At 39.3% G+C, this 22947-nt stretch overlaps 1 protein-coding gene across 8 annotated transcripts in view; it reads right to left on the bottom strand.

Moving 5' to 3' along the window:
- Positions 1-22947, bottom strand: part of B3GNTL1 (UDP-GlcNAc:betaGal beta-1,3-N-acetylglucosaminyltransferase like 1) — a 127517-nt gene that overhangs the window by 45163 nt on the left and 59407 nt on the right. Inside the window, exon 1 of one of the 8 annotated variants that reach the window (XR_004755146.1) lies at positions 17556-17659. The exons of the other annotated variants lie outside the window; for them this stretch is intronic. The gene's annotated coding sequence lies outside the window, so the exon portion shown is untranslated. Of the gene's footprint in view, positions 1-17555; positions 17660-22947 lie in introns of those variants that run through there. 8 annotated transcript variants of the gene reach the window in all.

Here is a 22947-nt window from a genome sequence, read left to right as displayed (position 1 = left end):
TGTTGGCATAATTAACGTGGAATCCACCTTCACCATTTTCAAGGTGACTCAGACAGTGCTATTTCAGCACTGTGTTTCTTAAAATTGTTTAGAACTTTTATTGTCATCTAGTTTTATTCCAAGGATCAAGTAGATATATCAATAACAGCAATAATGCTAAATAACTACACCTACAAGTGTTTGCTGTCATACATAGACTATTTTCCTGAAAGCCTGGAAGTTTTTAAGACAGAAATAGCATTACATTACAAGCTGATGCTTGCTTTTTATTTTATCTTTTTATGGAGATTGAAAAAAGAAAGATCACTAAAACATTTATGGTCTCTTTTAACACTTTCTAAAGTGTACCTAAATCTCAAGAGAGACAGTGCAGGAATCCCTCGCACAAGTCCCTGCTCCCCACTGCCCTACATCCCAACACTTCCACTTCTCATGATGCAAGCAGAGCTGCCAGGAAGGCAGTAGTAGTGGGAGGAGAGGGCTCATTTGCTTAAAGCAGTGTGTGTTTGACCAAACACCCTTATCCCTCACACTGTATTACATTCCTAGTGCTTTTCACGAGGCCATTCACTTTAAGAAAAACAGGATAGCCCTTCTCATAGCGATTTGCTCGGTACATCAAGACATAAAATTCTATACGAACAGAATTTCCTATGTTATAGGACATGTTAATATCAAGCCCATAAGCTGCTGGATGTGAAACCACCATCTGAGACGAGTACGAGGGTGGTTTTAACACGGCCACACTTCCTCCTGACACCTCTAGCTACAACAGAGTGCCACAAGGAATGAAGTGCAGGATAAACGCTTCTTGTATCAGGCTGTGCTCTACCTACCTTTTTTTTTTTTTTTAATCTGCTTCTGAAAGAAAATTTGTTTACAATTTTTCCAGAGGTAAATATATTAACTATGGTTTTATACTCCAATACATACGTATCGGATTGTGTGAGCTATGCCAGCCTTATTGTGCCGGATAATTGAGAGCTGCCTGTACTGTTGAATCTCTCTTTTTCTTAGCTGAATACTCCTAGTAAAACCCAATGGCAAATGCCATTCTTCTAGTCTTTTTTCAGACCTTTTATCTACTAATGACGATGACTTAACCTACTGCTGAAATCAAAAGAATAGATGTATGCAAAAGGAATAGCCTCTATGATTTTAGCATGTCTTACATCTTTTTTTCTTGTCTGTAAGCTGCTAAAAGTGGTCTTTGTAACATCCATGCCTTAACAAGTCTCTAATTCTTGGAAAGTTTCCAGTATTTAAAGAGTCAAGTGTGTACAATGGAAGAATGACTCCATCCAATAAAACGAAGCACTCCGTACCAAGAGGTTGTCTACTTGGCTTGCTGTTTATGCTGAGCTTTTACCATGAAAGAGAGAAAACAAGCTGCTTAAAGTCGCATTAGCAGATGCTATGTTGTGATTAGAACAAACAAGAAATCTGCTAGAACACTGACCAATGCTCACATAATAAATCTTTACCGTGACCCTTCTGTTTGACTTTTGGACACGTCAGTTGGTATTTTCACAAGATGAAGACTCAATAGGTCTTTCAGATTTCTAAACAGTACCCAAATGAAGGTAAGATATAACTGAAAGATTCAAAGAACAAAATCCATACTTTGCAATTTTTGTCTCAGAGATGTATGAAAAACAAAGTAATACAATCTTTTCACAATACTAGGATAATTCCACTTTCAAAAGGACAGGAGATCTTTATGGCTCAGAAGATGATTTGAAAGTAATTACTATTAATTTCCTGCTTATAGAAACATCAACCACGTTTGTAACTTATTATTTAATATTTCACATGTATATATAAACATATACAGAAGGAAGATAATCACACCAGCCCTGCAAAGGTCTGGAAAAATTTGTTTTCTTTGAATGCATACTGTGAACTCGCAGGAACATCTCCTGCTCCGCTGACAAGGAATGCCTACTCTGGTGAGTACACACTGCTGTTAGCCAAGCATTTTACTAATCCTTGACTTCCCTACCTGTCTTCCAAACTTCTTCCCCCCTCCAATTTCATCTCCCCACACGTTGTGCGGTAAAGAAAATAAGACAACGTGCCTTTTAAAGTGAGTGATGCCATGGCCACAATGAACAGAGTAGTCAGTTGTTTGCTTCTCTAAAACATACTAGTAAGGATAGTAAAGATGAAAGCAAATGCACAAAGAAAGCAGTATGTGAAACTTTTCCACACACCACCTTCAAAAATTCATGTTGAATTGGCACAAGAGTAAATCTCCTGGGAAAGCTTAATTTCAATGAATTTTAAGATATAATATTTTGAGAGAGAAGCAGGATAATGCTTAAATATTTTTGAGTATTCAGGTTTATACAAAAGCATAACATCGCCTACTAACGCTCACTCAAGTCGATGTTAACATACTAGAAGTTGCAGTCATCTTGGGAATGGAGGGAGATAGAAGCCTCAGTTAAATGAATGAAAAACAAGCATCTTCTAAATGAACACAGCATTGTAGGTAAAGAGATTTGGATTTGCAGTTCAGCTGTGTGTTAATGTATACGCAAAAGATCCACAGGAGAAATTCTAGATATTCACGCAGACTTGCTGTATTTTCTTTCAATACAAACAGTATTTCTTTTGTGTTCCTCACCCCATCCCCCTGCCATAGGCTTTTAGCATTTAGAGGAGGTAAAGAGAAAAAAAAGAAAAAAAAAAGAGAACTAGAGACTCTCAGTATTTGATTAACAACTACAATAGCAGAATGTTTTCTTTAGGAAATCAAAGCTAACTTTACCCTAAATCCCTCCCTCATGTCTTCCATCATAACACAAGTCTTTGCGGGGTATCAAAGTACTGATTGCATTCCAGTGTCCCAAGAATTGCATTCTGGATCACTTCAAAATTGTGAATGGGAGAACAAAAGAAAAGACAGAAAATAAAAGTCAGTTATTCATTTATTTTAGAAAAATTTCACTGCCAGTGAAAAAGAAAAAAGCAACATATTTCATGGGAGGGATATTAAACTATTATCAGAGTTTTGTTTTATGTAAGTGCCCTAATACCAGCGTATTGCACTTTGTTTCAAATTTTTGATCCCACCATACACTTTCTTATAATGCTATATATTAACCAGAAAAAAAATACAGTACATCAGCAAAAGATTTCATACACACGTACATTTCTCATAATGAAAGGGACCTAATACATGTCAAGAATCCAGTGTCCTGTTAGAACAGTTTGTTTTTCCACAGTGCAGAAGATAAAACTGGAAAGACCTCAACAAATTCTGAGAATACGCAGAAATAAAAATTAAGTGCCCATTAATTTGTAAAAGTCTGAGAAAAAACAGAGCTGAGCGCACTACAAAGCGTTTCCCTCCTATCCACATTCTCTTGTTTCAGCCTCCCTGATAACTTGTTGATGGGTTTATATGTGGGATTTGATTTTGTAGGTTCTCTCACTGCCTCCCGGCCAACTATCTGATTAACATTTCCTTTTGTTTGGGACTGCTTGCTCTACACCCCAAATTCTCATAGCGTAGGTAGTGTGAAGGTCACACCGCATCTCTGCGATTGGGCTCTGAGTGCGCATCGCTCCTGCCATTTACTCCTGCTCCCAGTTGTGCCCGCACTTGGCATGCCCTGGTACTGGTTTGAATTAGTTACTACTCAGTCATTCCATCAAAGCAGCATGTTAAAACATTTTAAGTCTCAAGAATTCAATGATAAGAAAGAAGGTCATAAGTAGTTAAGGTCTTGCAAATGAAGGCTGGTATGAACTAGCTTCAGGGCACCTGTGCTCCATCTAGAACACCACAAAGCAATAAAACAGAGCAAGGACTAGGGCCCAGATTCATCCTACCTAGATCAGAGCTGTGTATGCAAGCAGCCTGGGCAACGTGGGCTCTCCCTGCCATAAACAACTTCTGCTGTGGAACAAAGCTCATCCAAGATCTCTGCCGCCACCTCTAATGAATCCAATCGAGCTCCTGGAAGGAGGCTTCTCCTTCCCCGAGTGCAGGTAAGCACCTTTCAGTGGGTGAGTGTCTGCCCACGCCTCGTGTACCCATACATCCATGTTAGAGTATTGTAATCATCCTCAATTTCATCAGAAGAATTTCTGTAGTGTGAAATCGTCTCTCACATCGTGCTACGTGAAGCTGATAATAAGTGCAGCTAAAACATGCAAAGAAGTGAGAGGAAGTCAATTCTGCTACACACACAAAAGATTTTTTACATTCTTTTTAAATACCTCTGTCTTACCCTGTCCTGCAGAAACATCTACACCTGTAAGACCAGCAAAGAGTACCATCTGGCACTCAGCATCCATCACTAGGAAACAGGAATGGCATCATGTAACATGACAGTAAAAAGGGTATTGCTATGTAATTTCAATCACAAAGAAAAACAAAAACATTTAAAACTATCTAAAAGAAACTAACTTAACCAGAAAAGAAAACACTGATTGCTCAGTTGCCAAAAAGCTCAAAATGAGTAGAAGAAACATATGCTAGAATTGTACTTAACCATGTAATTTAAAATTTGAGAACAGAATAGCAGTCTTGGCTATACTGAAAACCAAACATAGTTTTAGCACCAGCTGGGAAAGATCTACTAAGAAGCTCTTGAGACTTACACCTTTGAAAGCTTCATGGGTCACTCAACATAACCACCTTGGTTTGTCGCAAACATTCTGCTAAAAATGATTAAGATTTAAATGAAGTTTTAAATCTCTGAATGAAAAAGTCTGCAAACAGTAGTGTAAGAAAAACAAAGCACAATAACAATGTATCTCAGAAATAGCATGTTTTAAGATTATTTAATAATCCTAATTTGCCCATGATTACTCTGTAAAATTTAGATAAAATCTTAATTTACTCCAAACTCTATGAAAATGGTAATAAGAACTTTTTGTACATGATATTTGTAAAAACCAAAGTAAGGTAAATCGTCAATCCAAGAACTTTCAGCAAGGTTTTCTCTGCTGTTTTTTTTCTAACAGTGGCTGATGCAAATTATTTTCAAGTTTGGTCCAATCCTTCTATATTAAGGGAAGATATCAGCTTGGACACTCCTATGGGAAACAACCGATCTCTCTGCCAGCATGGATGAACCTTCCAGCGTTACAAACTAAGTAAATTAAGAGTTCTACTGCAAGAAACAAGTCATGGCAACAAAGACTGTAACATCAAAGTTCAAATACACCAACATAACAAAAAATTAAAGACAGCAACCATTGAACCATTAAAGACACTAACCAGATCCTCCCACTGGGACTTCATCTAGCTTAGCTTTCCATTAAGCACAATCAATATATTAGCAGTCCTTATTCACGTTTCTTGTGAAATATTTACTATTGCTCATCTTTGTTGCTTTAAGACATTATGGTTTCCAAGTACTGTTTTGAATCTCGATAGCCACTGAAATCTATGAGAAATTATGCTTCTAATTAACGGCATATATGATTTCTAAATCTGAAGCTCAGAGTCCCTGTGCAAGATCCCAAAAAAGCACATTTCTAGAATGAAGGCACCTCTGTCCTGCAGTATCCCTGAGCACATTCACTTCGAGTTCCTCTTGGCCAGCACAGGCAATTCTGGCTGTTCTGAATCCAGCCCAGAAACACCTGCATCCTTCCCTGCATTGCACTGGAAACTGAGCCAATGTCATGCTCTGGGAATCAGACTGCAGCGTTTGGTTTAATAATACCCAGCATAAGCACTACAACCTCCGTATGGAAGTGGGGATCTCTGCCTTCTTCAGAAGTGTACCACTTCGCCGGGAAATCCTACATAAGAACATATAGAACCAGAAGGACCCACGTACTGCAGTAACGAAGCCTAGGTTCCAAGAACAGCATCACCTCAGGTGTAATCTGTTAAATCCTGATTCAGGAAGCCATTGCTTTAGTAGTATATACGTAGGCAAACTGTATATGCTTAAATATTTAGTTAGGTTGAGACACGAACAGTCATTTTTCACATATACACGTGTTATTCTGCCTCAACGAAACTGTGGAAACCAGGAGGAGAAAAAGGCGACTTGATAAAGAAAAAATGGATTTTCAAAAATATGTCAATTCATCTCTAAACCTACACTTACATTTCAATATTTACTGTTTATTCAGTATTTACTTACTTTCTATAAACACATCATCTTTGCTAATTTGAATTTAGAAAGGCAACTGCAAGTTGCAATCTTCCAAAAGCAGCTGAAGCATTCTAGCCATACATCCAGCTCCACGATAATAAACATGTTCTTCCCCTTAAAAAAATCTTCAAATACTGCCAAAATGACCATAAAACTAATGAGGTATAATACCTTCAGGACTTATTATTCTGACATACTTCAACCAACACCCTATGAAAAATGACAGCCAATGCTGGACCTAGGAAATACAGCCTGTGGTTGTGCAGTAACTGGTCACCGAGGCACCAGGCAAAGAAGACAGAGGAAAGTCAAAGAGCAGCTCTCTAGACTCAAACCTTCAGACTCTGCAGCATCGTTTCTGAATATGTAAAAAACACTGCCTGGCTCATGAAAAGGAATGGAAGACAGCAGCTCTTTGAAGATTGTGGAACACAAAAAGATGTCCTATTTGGTCAAAATCCCAATTTATTTTCCTACTTCATTGAAATGTAAGAACTGTAAGAACTCTTAAATCTAAGAAGTAGAGAACATGGTTCTGCATGTTCTTGCCCTTATTTGTACTGTACAATTGCCATGGAGGATGAGGAAAGAAAATATCCTCCCAGCTGAGAAAAGAAACACCCTTTAGAAGAAGTGCCAGAGGAAATCAGAGAAGCACACTTACTTTTTAATCCATACGCATGCTTTAGCTGCTTCCCTTCACCAGGTGTGCCAGCTTTTTAGCACCAAAGCAAGTGTGACACTTCAGGCACTTTAATTTGAATTAGGTTGTTTCTAATAACCTCTTCCCTTCATTTCCAAGGGGAACTTCTCACATATTTCATTCTATTCAACGATACTATGTTTATACCAACTGCCACTTAGAAAAGACATAAACCAGGCTATATATAGTATCTGCAAAATGTAAAGTTAAAAAATTACGCCACGCTGCTGTGCAGTGTTTTAAGTTACATGGAAGATGTTTCTGTTTCCACTTACATCAGTGAAAATACAGACTACCTTCACCGGCTCCAGCAGAATTACTGCATCCAGAGCGCAACTGGATGTAACGTTTGTCTCTTCTGTTCTGTAATACATCGCTGACATGTCTGCAAGATCCTTTGCAGAGAGGAGGTACGTTAGTTCAGGCGAAGAGCTGTGCCAAGCCCGGACACACGGCTTCCAGTCAGATCCGTGAGTCAGCAGAAGTCATTCATCTCTGCTTCGACCTGGGATAAAAGTCTACAGCATCACAAGGATGCGTCAATACCCAGAACTGAAGGCATTGCCACTGACTTACGAGACCTTCTAAAATGGCCTCACAGCAGCAGGGCATTTGGACATCACAAGCGTATCTGAAAGATTTTAAGAAAGTATAACTGCAATTACAAACCTCCCATTTTCACATGCACAGAGCAAGGCAGCAGAGCCTTTTATCACCACCAGAAGACGAGCAGACAAGTTTTCCTCAGCCTTATCACTTTACTGTTGATACTGCTCTGACAGCCTGGGTTAATCCCTAATTGCCAAGTTGTAGAGCCTCCAACTTCTGATCTCCCAGCCCAGACAAAGTGCCCTCCTTTCCTGCAGCACTGCCCCGCTGCCCACCCCAGCTCACCCCGGCCCCCACCGCAGCAGCAGCCGGCAGCAGTCTGCCTTTCCTGGCACGCTCCAATTTAAATAGTCCATCCCCTGCTTGAAACTTAGCTGAGATGAAGGAAGGGTGTGTCTTTCCGTTTTACTGTAGGGAATACAAAATAAACACGCCGTCCTTTGAAGGAAAAGGATAGGGGAATAGCAAGGTCTTCAAAACAAAAACAAAGAGGAGAAAACGCAAAGCTTCCTATGGCGTCCCAGCTGTATGGTTCGTGCGTTCTGTTTAAATGTTTTTCAGTCTCACAGTCAAACAGTTCGCACTGACATAAGCAAGGTGCTCTACAACAACGATCAGACCTGGACTATCTCACCGCTGCTGCGAGCACGAGACCTGCTCGGTTCTGCCACCTCATCGCGTGCACGGAGATAAATAAATAAAGGCAAACGCCTCTGAGATCAACGCTGTGACAGGGACTGAAACCCCATCCTTTCCTTTGCTAAGTGGTAGAAAACTAATGATATCTTTTGCTAACACAATGTTCATTGTGGCTCCCGGAAGATTTATGTATCTAGGATCTAAATGTTTTTGGCAGAAGTGTATTAACACAAACTACAATGCCGTGGAATTAGTTGACAAGTTTTTATTTCAAATAAAAAGATTCATATCTCGAGGGATTGTTTTATCTTGTGGGCTGCACAAAACATTGTGTTGATGGCTATCAGTGGTTGAAATCAACTTACGGAAGTTAAAAAGCACCATGCTTTCTTCCTACAAACCACACATTCTCTAATGAAATAATTTCCTTTACAGAAATTGCAAATTACTCTAGCTAAAGTAGCCATTTACTAAAAATGAGTCCCAATATGTGGTAACCTACGTATTGTAAGTCAAAAGCACAATGAAAGAAGAACGGATGCACAGAAGCATGTTCCTCTGTGACTGCCGTGTTTTAACAGATGTTATTTTCAAGGGGTGGCAACTTTTAAAATCTCAAATGAATTTCCTCAGCGATGAACATCGATGCAAAACTTTGCTTTCTAATATATTTCAAGCATTTCATCCCTTCTCTTTATGAACAAGAAAAAGGTTGGGTCAATGTTCTTTTTGTTTAAATCGAACTATGAGTAACGTTGACAGAAGCTGAGTGTTTCACTGACTTTTTCAGTCTTATCACCTGATGTCACAAAAGCCTTATCACTCTAAATAGTTCTAGACAGAAGTTTTCTTAACTTACCAGGACTAATAAGCAATTAGTATTCTCCAGTTCAACATACTTTCCCATTAGGCAGCTGCAATCAGAAAATATCCTTAGCATTGCAGCTGCTTAGCAAATCCAACAATTTTAAGCATAAATATTTAAAATAGTAGCAGAAGTTACCATCCAAAATCTGTCCTGCAGCATGACCTGAAATCCCATCAGCAACGTCTGTTACATTCTAAATATTTCTGTTTAGTTAAAATAAATGATTCTCTTGACACAATTGTGAAAACAAGGCTTCTTCTAAGAGGGGATAAAATTAAGAATTCCTTTGCTTTACACCTGAAGCTCTTCCCAAGTGCACAGCTTCACAACTGGTTTCACCCAATCCGATTAAGACTGCACTGCTCCTAATTGTGCACTCAGCCTGCAAACGATCCCTGCAGGTTTGAAGTGATAGCAAGAAGCCGACCAATGCATCACTTGCTACATGGGAGGCCTGTGCTGTAATTTATTTTCAGAAATCGGAAAAGTATGAGATTTTTACAGCATATTACTTTGCCGTTGTTGCTTTTCACAAACAAGATAAGATGTCCTACAACAAACTGGCCTGTGTGCTACAAATCACAGTCAATCCAGACCTCGATTTGTATGTTAAAAAGAAAGGCTTGTGCATTTCGTCCATACAACCTAGCTATCTCATTAGCCAGCATGCTGCTGTCCTTCGGAACACTTGCAAACATTTGAAGTTATTCTGCTAGTAGTTGACACAAGTGAGCAAAACCATCAGGATTTTAAATATTTATCTAAAAATTAAAAGCTTGGCTACATAAATAGCTTCCCCTAAATGCAGTGAAAAGCAAAATGTGGTGCTTAAATCTCAAATAAGTAACTCAAGATCTGATGACAGATCACAAGTTTCAATCCTGTAAGGAGAAAATTCTTTACTTAAAAGGCTCTTGGAACTATAGATGATTTATGTCACCCTTGGGCATTCCTCTCTTGGTCTTGAAGTTAAAAAGAGAGATTGTTAACACAATCTTCTGATCAAAGAGTGTCACTAGGAAACAGAAAGTAAATTTTTCTTTTTGTGTTTGAAAAGGTAAAACATCAGTGTCCTCTGAAAAAAAATAACCATAACAAGCAGAATTATGAAAGAAAGATTCAGAGATAAAGATGAAAATGCAGTACTGCTGCTAGATATGCTGTCAGCCCTCTCTGCAGATGTTCCGCGCTAAAAATGCCCATTTACTGGTCAGGTTCAGACTGTTGGAAGCTCTCTCAGGACAAGAATTACAATATCAGACTTGTATGCAGCAAAAACTTAAACGTATACAGTATGAAATAGATAGCTGAAACAATAGGGAGAGAGAGGGAGAGAAATGGAGTTGGGCAGGGTGATGGAAGTAAAAGCATCCTGCGGAAGAACCTCTGACAGAACCCAAAAGCTCCAGGTAGACAGCAAGAACCTGGAGGAAAACCTGCAAGGCTTGAAACAGTGAGCAAAGAGATTGGTTACTCGTTTCCTTTACACTTTATTCAGGGGAAAAAACAACAACAACAACAAAAAAACAGATTTTGCATACATTCTTGACAGAGAAACTAGACTATGACAAGAAATATCTGCTGCTTTCATCAGTTTCTCCTGTACCAGAAACAACTCGCAAGCCCTCAAAGCCTGCCTCAGCTTAGGCGAGGTGATGTTGTGTATCAGGCTAACACCTTTCAGCACGTTCCAACGCTTCTCCTAACACTGCACTTGATCCTAATTCACATGAAGCCATCTTAAAGAAAAACAAAAGTAACATGATATACCAATTCATTTTATAAATGTCTGCTTTTACAGACTAAAACATGTGGATTTGATTTTAATCTACATAGTTTTATTGATGAGCTTCCTAAATCCATCCCAAAACACCAGACATCAAATAAGTTTGTGTAATTGTAATACATTTTCTCACTCTTTGCTGATCTGTAAAGGCTATTAGAATATATCATAAAATACCTCTAAAAGGTTTTCTGTAATACATGGAACGTGGAGAGAATCATTTGAAATGCTTCTCAAAAATTAATTCCTCACCATTAACGTTGACTTTTTTCTCTGAAAGTCTATGGCTACGTCAGCAGTTCCAAATCTATTCCAAGTCAGCACTGGAAGAAACATAATGAGCCAGATTCATGTAGGTGATTATACTTACTATGATATAGCACGTCTTCTAATGCAATTCTTCCTCCTTTCACACATACTTGCTTGTATATGGCTATTTTCTGACTCTGTCCCTTCGGGTATTTTCCCCCACATTTTATGGCACTTTTCTTCTCTTTGACTCTTTCTAGACTTCCCCCAAACTGCACAACTATTTTCTTGTCACTCACTGTTTTTTCTCTCTGCACTAAGCTTTTCCTCATGTTTCTCCTTTAATATACGATTGTTTTTCCTATCAAGTTTCCCATAAATGTTCACCTTTCATCCTCTTACCGAATGATTCAAGTTATTGCAATCTGTGGCCCTCTACTCTAAATGCACATCACTTGCTAGTACAATACCCGTCTATGCTTTTTATTGCAGAACTAGTTTTTCCTACACCTTTTATTTGCCAGCAGATTTCTAAATTGTCACTGGTTAAATACCATATAACAATACATCTACATCTATAAAAAATCACCACCAAAATTTTATATATATATATATATATATGAGAAAAGGCATACATCTGTAGTTACATCAGTTTTAGCTACGGTTTACTGTAGCATTGTAAGTCTCCTGCCTAGCTCAAGGAACAGGGGAAGTTGAAGGCAATTACTATGGGAGTTTTTCCCAAATGTACCATGTATGTGTTTGCCTTGACACAGAGCATGCGTGTATTCAAGCTAGCAGTTCTGGCTGAATTCACACGCTCTGCAGTTAATACTCTGAAGATAGCTGCATTACACAGATGCCTGGCCACCTCCACAAACACCTACCTCCATTTCAACTCCGAAGAGGAGCAATCCCAACTGCTGGAACAGCAACACATCCCAACACAGACAAAACTGATCTATTCAAAACCACTTTCCCATGACTACCCCAGCGGAATTATTTAACCAAATGAGGGCAATTGCAGTCTGGGTATTGAGCCCGGTAATCAAAACACAAAACTGATCCTAGATCTCCTCCCAACGCGCAACCCCCGAATCAGTACGTCCAACCATTCCAGATCCAACAGAAATTTGTGTAACATGACGCCAATCAGAGAGGATCGAAAATCCTTCAGCTGGAGTTAGAAAGACAATGACAGCATAGAGGTAGCCTTCCAGAAGAGTGTATTACACAGAAGTTTTTAATAAATTACTTTCCAGAACTGAGCCTGAGATCTGATTCACAGAAAGCAGAAACAATATATGACTAAGGGAAACAGTCATTCCATTAAAAATGCCCCTCAGTGGAACACACTTGAAGCTTAAGGTTTGGCCCGGTGTACAACACATTCCTAATAAGAGGAATTGAGATATTAGTCTGATAAAAGGGTCACAGTAGCAACTTACTACAAGAACCCAGGCGACACGCATAGAATATATATTTGGCATATCCCAAAATAAATCCAACCAAACATAAAGCTTGTTCACAGTTACGCCTCATTTCACATTTGAATATGGACCACATGTTTGAGGATTAAACTGGTGAAGCCAATTTGTCTCTTCCAGGAAGCAGCAATGTAACAATTGGGCTATAGAACTGTCAATTATTTCATACAGACCAGCTGTGCATGAAGCATTTTGTGCTCCAAAACACCAACCTTTATGACAAGATCTGTAACAAGAGCCTTAAACTCAAAGCATACACTCACGGAACGGAGCCAGCAGTCTTTCCACGGGAGAAAAAATTCCACATGCATGAATAGTGCGAGGAGGACACGCTAAGTTGCAGAGTTCTCCCAGTCTAAGGTGGACTCCGAATGTCCCTTTTTTCGGTTAACAGTTCTCATACTGTGAGCTGCTTTTTTATCATTTTGTATAGGAAAAACTAAAAAAAGGGAAATTGTACTTCTACATTCTTCACCTGCTTTGTTGTTATTGCTGCGCAACAAATGATGTCTCACCAGACAGCAAGCAGACCTCGACGGAGAAAATAGCCTGCCAAACTCTAGAATTACAGGTTAAAAAACAGACAAAAGCCAAGTGAGCAGCACAGGACCCATAAATCTCAGGCAACTCTAGATTGAACCGAAGCTCATTTTTCCTTTTGATCTCACTAAGCAGACTAACCAGGCTTCTCCAGCTATCAGCATCAAATACTTTGAAAAAAGCCACATGGAAAAGCAGACAGTTTTTATAGTTAATTTCCAACACTTAAACTTTTATGCAACTCTTTTCAGGAGTCGATACTTGCATGTGACTTCAGAGAGATGCAGAAGAGATGGGTTGTAAATCGTGATGAGGAAAAAGCCCCCTATTGCTTCTTGCCTTGCACGTCTAAGAAAGTGAATGTTAACATTCTGGGTTATGTTAATGACTTCTGTTATTAAGCCATGTTTAATCATATATTTTTATAAAATGCTTTCAGACAAGAACTGCTGAAGCAAAGGCCACAGTCTCACTTAAATGGGTGCCTCTTGTTACTTTGGAAGACAAACTGAAAGCTAAGTAAATCAGGTCGCTAACTGAACTCTGGGAATAAGTGAATGCCTCAGCCAGGAATCAGAATGAAGTCGAAGAAATAACCCCCAGCACAACTCAGACAGGCAGAACAGTCTCATGCAAAACATAGCCCACGTGAAGTTACTCGTAAATCCACATAAAGCTACTCAAAAACATCTCTTTAAACAATCAAATCCTCCTTATTTCTGGATGCACACTGATTTTCATTATTCGAAGAGTTTCCCTATAGAAACTTCCCTTATGTCACACTACAGCAACAGGGTGCAGTTCTTTCAATCTTTTTTATAAAATTACATGAGAAAAGTCTGCACAAGAATTCAGTTTTGTCCTTCGAACCCCACCTGACCAACTTATAACACAAACATGTTTGTGATACAAGGGGTAAGGCCTAGAAAGAGGCTTTGAATACTTTAAAGAAGTAGAAGACATAACTTTCATGTCATGAAATGAGATGAAGATTTCACTTCTTCACTGAACACTGACAAAAATGGTTCGAATGCAATTCCCTGCAGGTCAGAAGTAGGACTTGTCAGTAATCAACACAGTCCGATTGTAGGCTGTAGCCTTGGGCAGTTCCCTGTGCCACACTGGTGCAAGCATGACCTGAAAACTCTGACCATAATTCAGTATTGAGACAGGAAAAAAGATTAGAAATGAAAATCTTGTTCAAAGTTGATACTTACGCCAGACCCACCAAGTTGCTTAGAGAAAGCTTTATACAGCGAGTTAAGGCTCTTTGTTAGGCAGCTTTAGAAATATTTTGAGCTGTGGGAATTTCTCCCCAGTTCTCTCTCTCCCCTCCCTTTTTTAAATACGAACTTTTATGAACCAGTATTCATCTCCCAACTTCAGAAAGCACACAGGGACATCGGGTCATCTGCATTACAATGCCTGATTCACCATGCATTTATATCATAAATTATGTCCCACTCTATAAGAAAAAATATTTCCTGACAAAATGAAAATGCTCAGTTTTGGCGGTTATTTAAATCCGAGACCAAAAAACAGGCTCCAACCAAGAAGTCTCATTAACTTAATTTTATCCAATGCACACCCACATGGAGGCAGAAAGAACAATTGCAAACTCATAGTTTTATCATCTGGATCAGAAGATTCTTGTAGAATGTGAGAAAAATGATCTCAGAGAGCTATAGATACATAAATTGTTCGCATAACTGACTACTCGCTACATCTCTATTGGTTGCATCCATAATTTAGTAAACTTCTTTTTTTCCATACGAAGTGTAGAAAACTTATTGTAGTATTTGAGTATTCCTACCCAAGTATTCGAGCTTCCAGTGATCTCTATTTTTCTCTTAGAAAATTTTTGTCTGGGAGAAAAATATTGTATAATTTTATTGCTCCCTTCCCAGTTAGTAGGAGATTTCTGGTTTTACTGTTCTCTCCAAAGGAGAAAAAAACGTAAGGTGTGAATAAACTAAGCTTTATTTGTAACATATCTACGAATGTAAGTTCTGGAAATGCCACTCAGCAAGTGCCCAAGGAATACACTTTGTCAGAAATCCCAGCTCAGCACAGACCCTATCTGTCGAGCCGCCCTGCTGCACCACCAGCTCTAAGCAGGCACAAAGGAACACAGTTTACTCACGATCCCATACAGAGCCCTCCCACAACAGAACACTCTTACTGTGCTTGGTCCCCACAAAGTTAAATGTTATGTTCCACACCAAAAAGGAAGAAATGAAGGGTGTATGAATGGCAGCATTTTTATACGTGTTGAATTCTGCTGAAGCCATGCACTCTGAGCACTCGAACTAACAGCACAGCACCCAAACCCGAGGCTTGCCCTTTCTCACAGGAATGGCATGGTTCAGTAAGACTCCCAAGTACATGGGATTTGCCTTCTTAGGGAGTTAACTACAGAGATCCTATCTGGTGTAAGTCCAAATTATTACCTATAATTAAAATGTCAGCTTCTCACAGATTTCTTCACCGTTTCAAAAATTACTGCATGTCATTTCAAAATAACCACAAACATAGCAGAAGTATGGCCCTATACGAGAGGATTTCACTGAAGTCAAACTGAAAAAAAGAGTTGCAAATGTACGCTATTTCTAAATCAAAATTTTCATCCTGAAAATGCAGGAAGTAGTTCCCTAACAGAGGGCCTCAGCCCAAAGTTCAAATAAATCACTTCAATATGCTTTTCTCTTTGACACGGAGATAATTGCTTGTTAGTGCTGGATCGCTCAAAAGATTAGAGTGGCAAAGATTTAAGAAAAAGTAAATAGTAGGATAATACTTAAATAATCAATCAAAATGAAAAGAAAAAGAAGCGATTATATCATCTGATGGAAGATATTCCAGTGCTGGAAAGAAAAAGACAAATACAGGACACTTGAACCAGTTTTACAGCAAATGTTATGCAGAAAAGAGAAAAAAGAAAGCTGTTACTGATCAAGAGAGAAAAAAGAGTAAATAGAAAAGAGGAGAAGTATGAAATTAAACTGATTTGCAGATAGGTTATCTCCATGACTTCATTATTATTTAGAAGCTAATTCTGTCACTTTTTGGACATGGACAATCTGCTGTGTATCTATGTGGGACACTTGAAAAATGGATCCAGTTAACAATTAGTCAGCTCTCTGAAGGGCATGGAACATTGTCGTGACATCCAAGACACTTTCTAAACACTATCTTTAATGCACTTAGTCACACTGAAGACTCCAAGGCTCCCAGTTTCTTAAAAATACATTGATAAAGTTCACGTTGCCTTCTCCCTGAAATTTTCCTGCAGCAACTCGTGGAAAACCCCTAACAAAAATCTCACCAGAGTAACAATTAAGTGAAACATCCATCACCTATGACAAAGATTTGTGCTGTCTTGTAATGACTGGATGGGAATTATAAAATGGCAAAGATGTCTTCCTCAATTCTAATTGAGAATCATTGAAAAAAAATCAAATCAAACTTCAGTTATGTGGTAAGACGGCCTGTCTTGTCCCTAAATAAAAGGGCACGGGGAAACTGCTCCTGGAGGACACTGCCTTTCATCAGCAGAATCATCAGAACGGTGGAAAGCAAACATCAAACATCATACCAGAGCTCTGTTTCTAATAACCAGGCTGGAACGTTAGGAGCTTACTTACAGAAATCTGTTTTCTAAAGTGAGAAATTTCTTCCTTCAGCTTCTACTGGCATCCACTTCACTGTTTTCATTGGAAGAAATGCTACAAAGATCAATCTCCTCCAGGAACAGTTAAGCCATTTCATAAGTCAGATTGTTGCACGCCTCTGTTAGTAGAAACTCGCCTGTGAAGTGCACAACACAACAGCAGCAGAAGCTGCCAATACTTTGGGGCATTTCTGAACGTGTTTCATTTCTCTGTAGCATAGTAGGAAAACCTCCACATAAAATTCCACATCTGTTCAGATGTTTGCCATCCTTCTTGTTTCAAAATAAAACACAAAGCATCCACATCAACGTTTCCCCTTCCTTTCACCTGCAAATCAATTAATAACTCTGGATGCAAATCCACAATGAACACGAAGCACAGCAGGAGGGCAGGAAACCAGCATTTGACCATAACACCACACCTACCTACAAGTGCCAAATAAGCCTTTGTCACTTTCAGACTTGTGCTATTCCACATTCATTCCCCTGGAATGTACACATCTGTATTAATACATAAATACATCATTAATACAGAGCACATCATATAAACCAGACCTCGAGTAACTGTTGAAACAAAGAATATTATTAGTTTTCCACTTTTTTTGAAGAATACTTCCTGACTTCTACAGATTTTAACTTGGGCCTTAGATGCACACAACAGAGCCTCAGAATACCAGCACTTCCCCAGAGCTTGAAATACAAGTGTCACTGACAGATTTCATTCAATGGAAATGACATTAACTGTCAACAAACCAAATACTATGAATGAATCAGAATTCCTTTTCTTCATTAAACTCTCCTAATCACACAATTACTGCTTGTTAGGACAAGTTCCCAACACAGTCCTTCTGTCAACAACAAATAATCAGCTTCACCCACCTGAAAATTTGGATAAACTATTTGAAATAATAACGGGGTGCCTGCATAAGTCCACTCTTTGTCTTCATTCAAGCCATGCTCAAGCAAACAAAAAGCATCGAGCAGACGCAACGTGACCAAGCAGCGCGCTCGTCTGTTATGCTTCTCAGCAGCAGGTAGCTGGGGTTCATCTAGGCAGCTCTGCAAAACACTGCCAGCTGAGAACATGATCCATTTCCATCCAACAAACTTTTCAACTTGTCACAGAAGTGTTAGCATTGTTACATCCAGTTTTATCAGTAGGAAGAGACACGGCTCTCTGATCAAGGGCCTGAGAGAGAGCCTAAATCAATCCTGGGTCCAACAGCAACCTACCAGCACTGCCACCACACCAAAGGCACTTTTTCCCTTGACCACCTATAGAAGTTCACCACATGTGCTGACAGGTGAAGTCCTCTGACCTAAGATTCACATACAGAGAATCCTTATGCTTCTCACATGGAATCTGGAGCCCTGGGTCTTGCCTTCATTCACCTGTCATTTTCTCTGTAGTTCCCTCCGGGAAGGGAACCCTGAAGAACAAGGAAATGCTCTGGTCAATTTGTCTTTCACAGTTCACTGGAAGAAAATCAGATTTGGCTCCACTCTCTTACCAAAAATGAAACTGAAGAAGTCAGTTCAAATTAAAAATTTCATGCATAGAGCAGAATGAAACATTTTCAGGAAGTTATTAATGTTTTTAATACAGGATTACTGAACGAGGCCCTGCAAGCTGTGATTATGTTGAAATAAATGAATGCACCCAGTAAGAAAAGAGCTTTGCTGGAAATCTTATGTAAGGATAAATTCCCTAGATTAAAGACACAAACAATGAGCTGTCAAACAAGATTTCTAAGGGTATTTAAAAGATGAATTATGATTTCAAAATCCATTCAGAACTTCCTTATAGAGCCCAGTAAAAGCCAACATAGCCATCCATTACAGCAGTCAAAAGCAACAGCACATTAACAACTGCATCATCTACAGACAACAAACCAGGAGGTATCCTACGTCTTATGGGTACAAAACACTCTACATGGCTACAACCACAGCAGCAACAACCACCGGCATACATAAAATCAAGGAGAAAATAAATTCACAGGACCAACCTGAAGCTGCTCTAGCAGAATAAACATATCTGGCAATTTTGATACTCTGCTGCCTGTGCAAATAACCAGAAGGATTTAATGTTGTTTGGAAGACAGTAAACAAGAACCATATATGAGCACACTCAATTTTGTCTTCTGCTCTAAACACGCAGCATATACACAAAAGGAATTTTGTGTATTATTTCACATACTACCAAAATACCATTAATATACTAAAAAAAAAGAAAAAAAGAAAAAGGCTATTTACCACTAACCAGTGCTCAAGATGGCATATGGAGTGTCAATGTTTAAAGCTTCTATGATAGAAATTGCTCATTGAAATTTCTCTCTCGACAGTGTTTGGATTCAGGGCTTCAATATCATCGTGTCACTGCATATACTGTGTAGTTTCCTGTTATGTTCTTTCTAACTTTCGTACCATCCTATCCAAATGAGAACGTATGAATACTTATTTTCCTAGTACTAGCTATAAACCCGTTGGCATTGCATATCTCTGTTGTGAAACTCATACGCTGCAGATATAAGCACATAGGCACATGCAAAGGTCTGAAAAATACCCAGAGCTGGCAGGTGCAAAACCACATCTGCTGCAGCCAGTTTTTATTTTGTATGTTAACACAGAGCTCACTGCTGCCCTGGATACAAGTAGAAATGGAATTTGATTTTGATTTTTGAAGAACTTTACTAAAGTTAGATGTACACCACTGCTTAAATTTGAGCGGCTATGCCCATCTCCTGCTAGAGCCTCTGAAGCTTGAGGCAACGTTTAATTGATACATTTCCATCCAGTCCAGTAATTCAGTGGTTAAAGGGGAGAAATTGGTGGAAGGAGAGAAGCTTCAGCAAAGTCTTGTCAGTATTGAATTGTAAATAAAGGTTTAAGCCACTCAAAATTCTATCTTTTGTGCAGATTTCATAAAGTCTTCACAGATATCAATTAGTATTATTCATGGCCTACAGGTGTCTCAAATTCCTTAGATGCCCTGGTGATTTTAAAGTACTTTTAAATGTATGCTTCTATAACCCCCGTTATGCTTGCTAAACAAGCAAATTAAAATTCCATAGGCTAGCAAGGCACGGATTTTCTTCCATTCATTAAAGTTTGATCCCGAGTTCCATTTTCTGATAATGTGTTTTGTTAGGTAAGATTCAGTTTACATTGCACAAAATACTTCATTTTTCCAAATACTTACCTCAGATCAGCTTTACAAGCTCCCCAGGCCGCATGTCAAAGGCATGCTCTTCTGTTTGTATCAGAGGATGCTAGACTAACGGATAACACATTGAACATAAAACGTTCTACACTTCCTAACAGAACTAAAGCTGAACTGCAACTGATTTTCTTAAATCACAGTAATTGCTTGATTTTCCAGACATTACTACTGGTTCCCTCAGAAAAAGCAGCTTAAATCTGCCATGAACACAAGGGTTAGGAACTTGTAACTAAAGAGATTAGATTGAAACCAATGTTAAGAGAATGCATTTGGATGATCTGTGAATGAAATGGCTTCAGATGACATCTAGCAAAATTTAGTAACATGGAATAAATTAAATAAAATAAATCTATGTTCTGAAAAAAAAAGCATACTGCCACTGCCTCAGCAGTGCTACGAACTGAACCTTTGCTACAAATTAATAGAGTAAGACACCTGTCATTTTAGAGGCGTGTTCTTTATGCTTTTTTGTTAAAGATGAGCAGAACGAGAAATGAAACCCAAGGGAAAATTTCTGAGTTACAGCGACCATCGATCTAGGATCAGCTCAAACCAGAAGAGGAAAAAAGGGAAAGCATTTGCCTGTGCAGTTCCCTGAAACCTTTGCAAAAGCCAAGTGTTCAACTTATAATGCAAGAATATTGTAAACTCGGATGCAATTGCAACTGTCAACTGAATTTGCCCCAGATACACCTGAAATAGGGCTGATATCGACACACACTGTTGTTAAAAAGCTTTATTAAATGAGTAGCTAATATAACGTGAAAAAGCCATAAATTATCCTGCTGCTAACACGTGTGGCTGTTTGCCTGATGGTGATTCTGCGCGTATATTGCACGCACTGCTTCTCTTGCTAATGCATTATGAAACAGATGCTCCCATCTTCCTAGTAGGACTTTTTAGAAACATGATTATGAAGGCAAAAGTAGAGAAAAACAGCTGGCATTGCAGAAAAATCTCTGAACTCGGATGCTCAGCTAAGATTTTCGTAACGTAACAGGCTTTGATCACCTACCAGATACCTACACTACCTAAAAAGACACAGAAACATGGTCAGATACTGTTTCTACAAGGCCGGCTATACAAGACCTATTCCCTTATGTTCCTCCAAAATACATACACAATTGCCAGCAATCTTTGGTCTGGTACTGTACTTCATTCTATAAAGTCCGTGAGAAAAGTCACCATCACCAGCAGTGCTCCTCCTCAGCTAGATACCTGTCTCAGCTTTGCCAGACTGTCTTTTTCAACAGGAAGCTGAAGCATAAAGGTTTTGTTTTCTCTTTTCATCTTTTTTTTTTTTTTTTTTTTTTTTCCCCGAGCAGGATTCCACCTTGATTTAAACTTTTTTTTTTACAACTTCTTACCCTTCATCTGAAAACGCTTGAGATGTTGAGATTATCCTTCACTCATCTCCCACATCAGTCACAATGCTAGAAGCACAACTTTCCATCGCTCGTATACTAAGTCCACAAATCAAATACTTACATTTCTTAGCCATTTGCTTAAAAATATTGCATACAGACAATACTTGATATAAACTATGGGAATCGAGTGGAATTGTAAGCGCAAAAATGTTTTATTCATTTCTTGATGTACGTCTAAGGCAAGTGTTAAGTTCTGAAAATCACGTCAGAGGGGTGAGAGCAACCGAACTGGTGTCACTAGAAAGGAAGACAACACGGTAAGGAAATGAAGAGATGTTAAAACAGTTTGATGAGTCATCAAGAAAAAGGGGAATTTTAAATAACATTTTACCAAATTTGGATAAATAAACAACTTCTGTCAGATTGTTTCCATGCTCCCGTTTGACTGACAGCACCGCACCATGAGTTCGGCTGCACTGACCCACGGTTCAAAGCAGAAGGTGGCCCCAGGAGATGGCCCCATTTTGCCGTGCCCACCTGGCCACCTCTTCCTGGCCTTAAATGTCCATCTCCGCCCTTGCATGGGTTCTGGCACGCACTCAGACAGATGAGAAGCTGATTCAGCATGCTCAACGGGTAAAAATGGATACCACCAAATGAGAGGAAAAGGAAGCGATGGGGAGAGAGAGAGAGGCAGGAGCTTGGCTGCTGGTTTTGGTGGCAGTAAGCCATGAGATCAGCTCTGCTGCGTTCCCTAAATGCAAAGCTCCGCAAGAGCGGCTCCACTGCTGTAACTCATCGCCACTGCAGTTACGCAAAGGATCTGCTGCTCTTTCCCTCCTGGCCACACATTCCCCCCAGTTATTGCCCTTGCTACAGTCCTGCTGTTCGTCTGAACCCTCAGCACGCCAATTCGGCTTGCTAACCCAGAAAAAATTTCCTACCTGATGCGCAAGCTAAATTTGTTCACTGAGGAGCTGACAAGCACTAGAAATGGCTCAAGACTGCTGGCAGTCGTGTTTTTTAGGTGACAACATGTTCTTAGACAAGTTCAGCAGCTCTTAGGGATCCTTCAGCTGCCACCCTTACAGCCACCTCAGTGAGTAACGGCCACGGCCGTGCCCCTGCCTGCTCCCGCCATGGTGCCAGTTGAGGTGCTCCTCCACGCCTTGATGGAGTAGCTCATACACAAAAAAAGCAGTTTTGTTTTCATTTTTTCTTTTTTCTTTCTCGTTTCTTTGTAAAGAGCCGCATTGGCTCATTAAGAGGTTAAACGCTTGTTTTGGTGGGATTTTTCTTGTGCGGGATCATGAAGAAAGGGGAGGGAGAAGGTAGGACTTAAGTAAACTCCAACAGCCAAAGAACCACTGCTGAAAAATGGCAGCAAAGTGCACTGAAATGCAGGAGCCAAGATTTTACTGAATGCAATCTGAAATGCGTATGCTGCACATACATTAGACAGATGTACTTCTAAAGCAGCTATATTACAATCAGTACAGATCCAGTACAAAATGACCTGGAGAGGACAATGCTATTTGCTCTGTACAGTACACGTACAAAGGTAACAGCCACTTCTTTTGAGGTAACATTAAGTATTGCTTTCCACGAGCCATGACATCTCAGATAGTAGAACACCAAACATTCACTTCACGAGAAAAAGTCAGAAGAGAGGACCACTTCCCTG

Source organism: Oxyura jamaicensis, chromosome 18 (genome assembly GCF_011077185.1).
Source record: "Oxyura jamaicensis isolate SHBP4307 breed ruddy duck chromosome 18, BPBGC_Ojam_1.0, whole genome shotgun sequence".
NCBI classification, from domain to species: domain Eukaryota; kingdom Metazoa; phylum Chordata; class Aves; order Anseriformes; family Anatidae; genus Oxyura; species Oxyura jamaicensis.
This window is presented reverse-complemented; position numbering and strand designations above follow the sequence as displayed.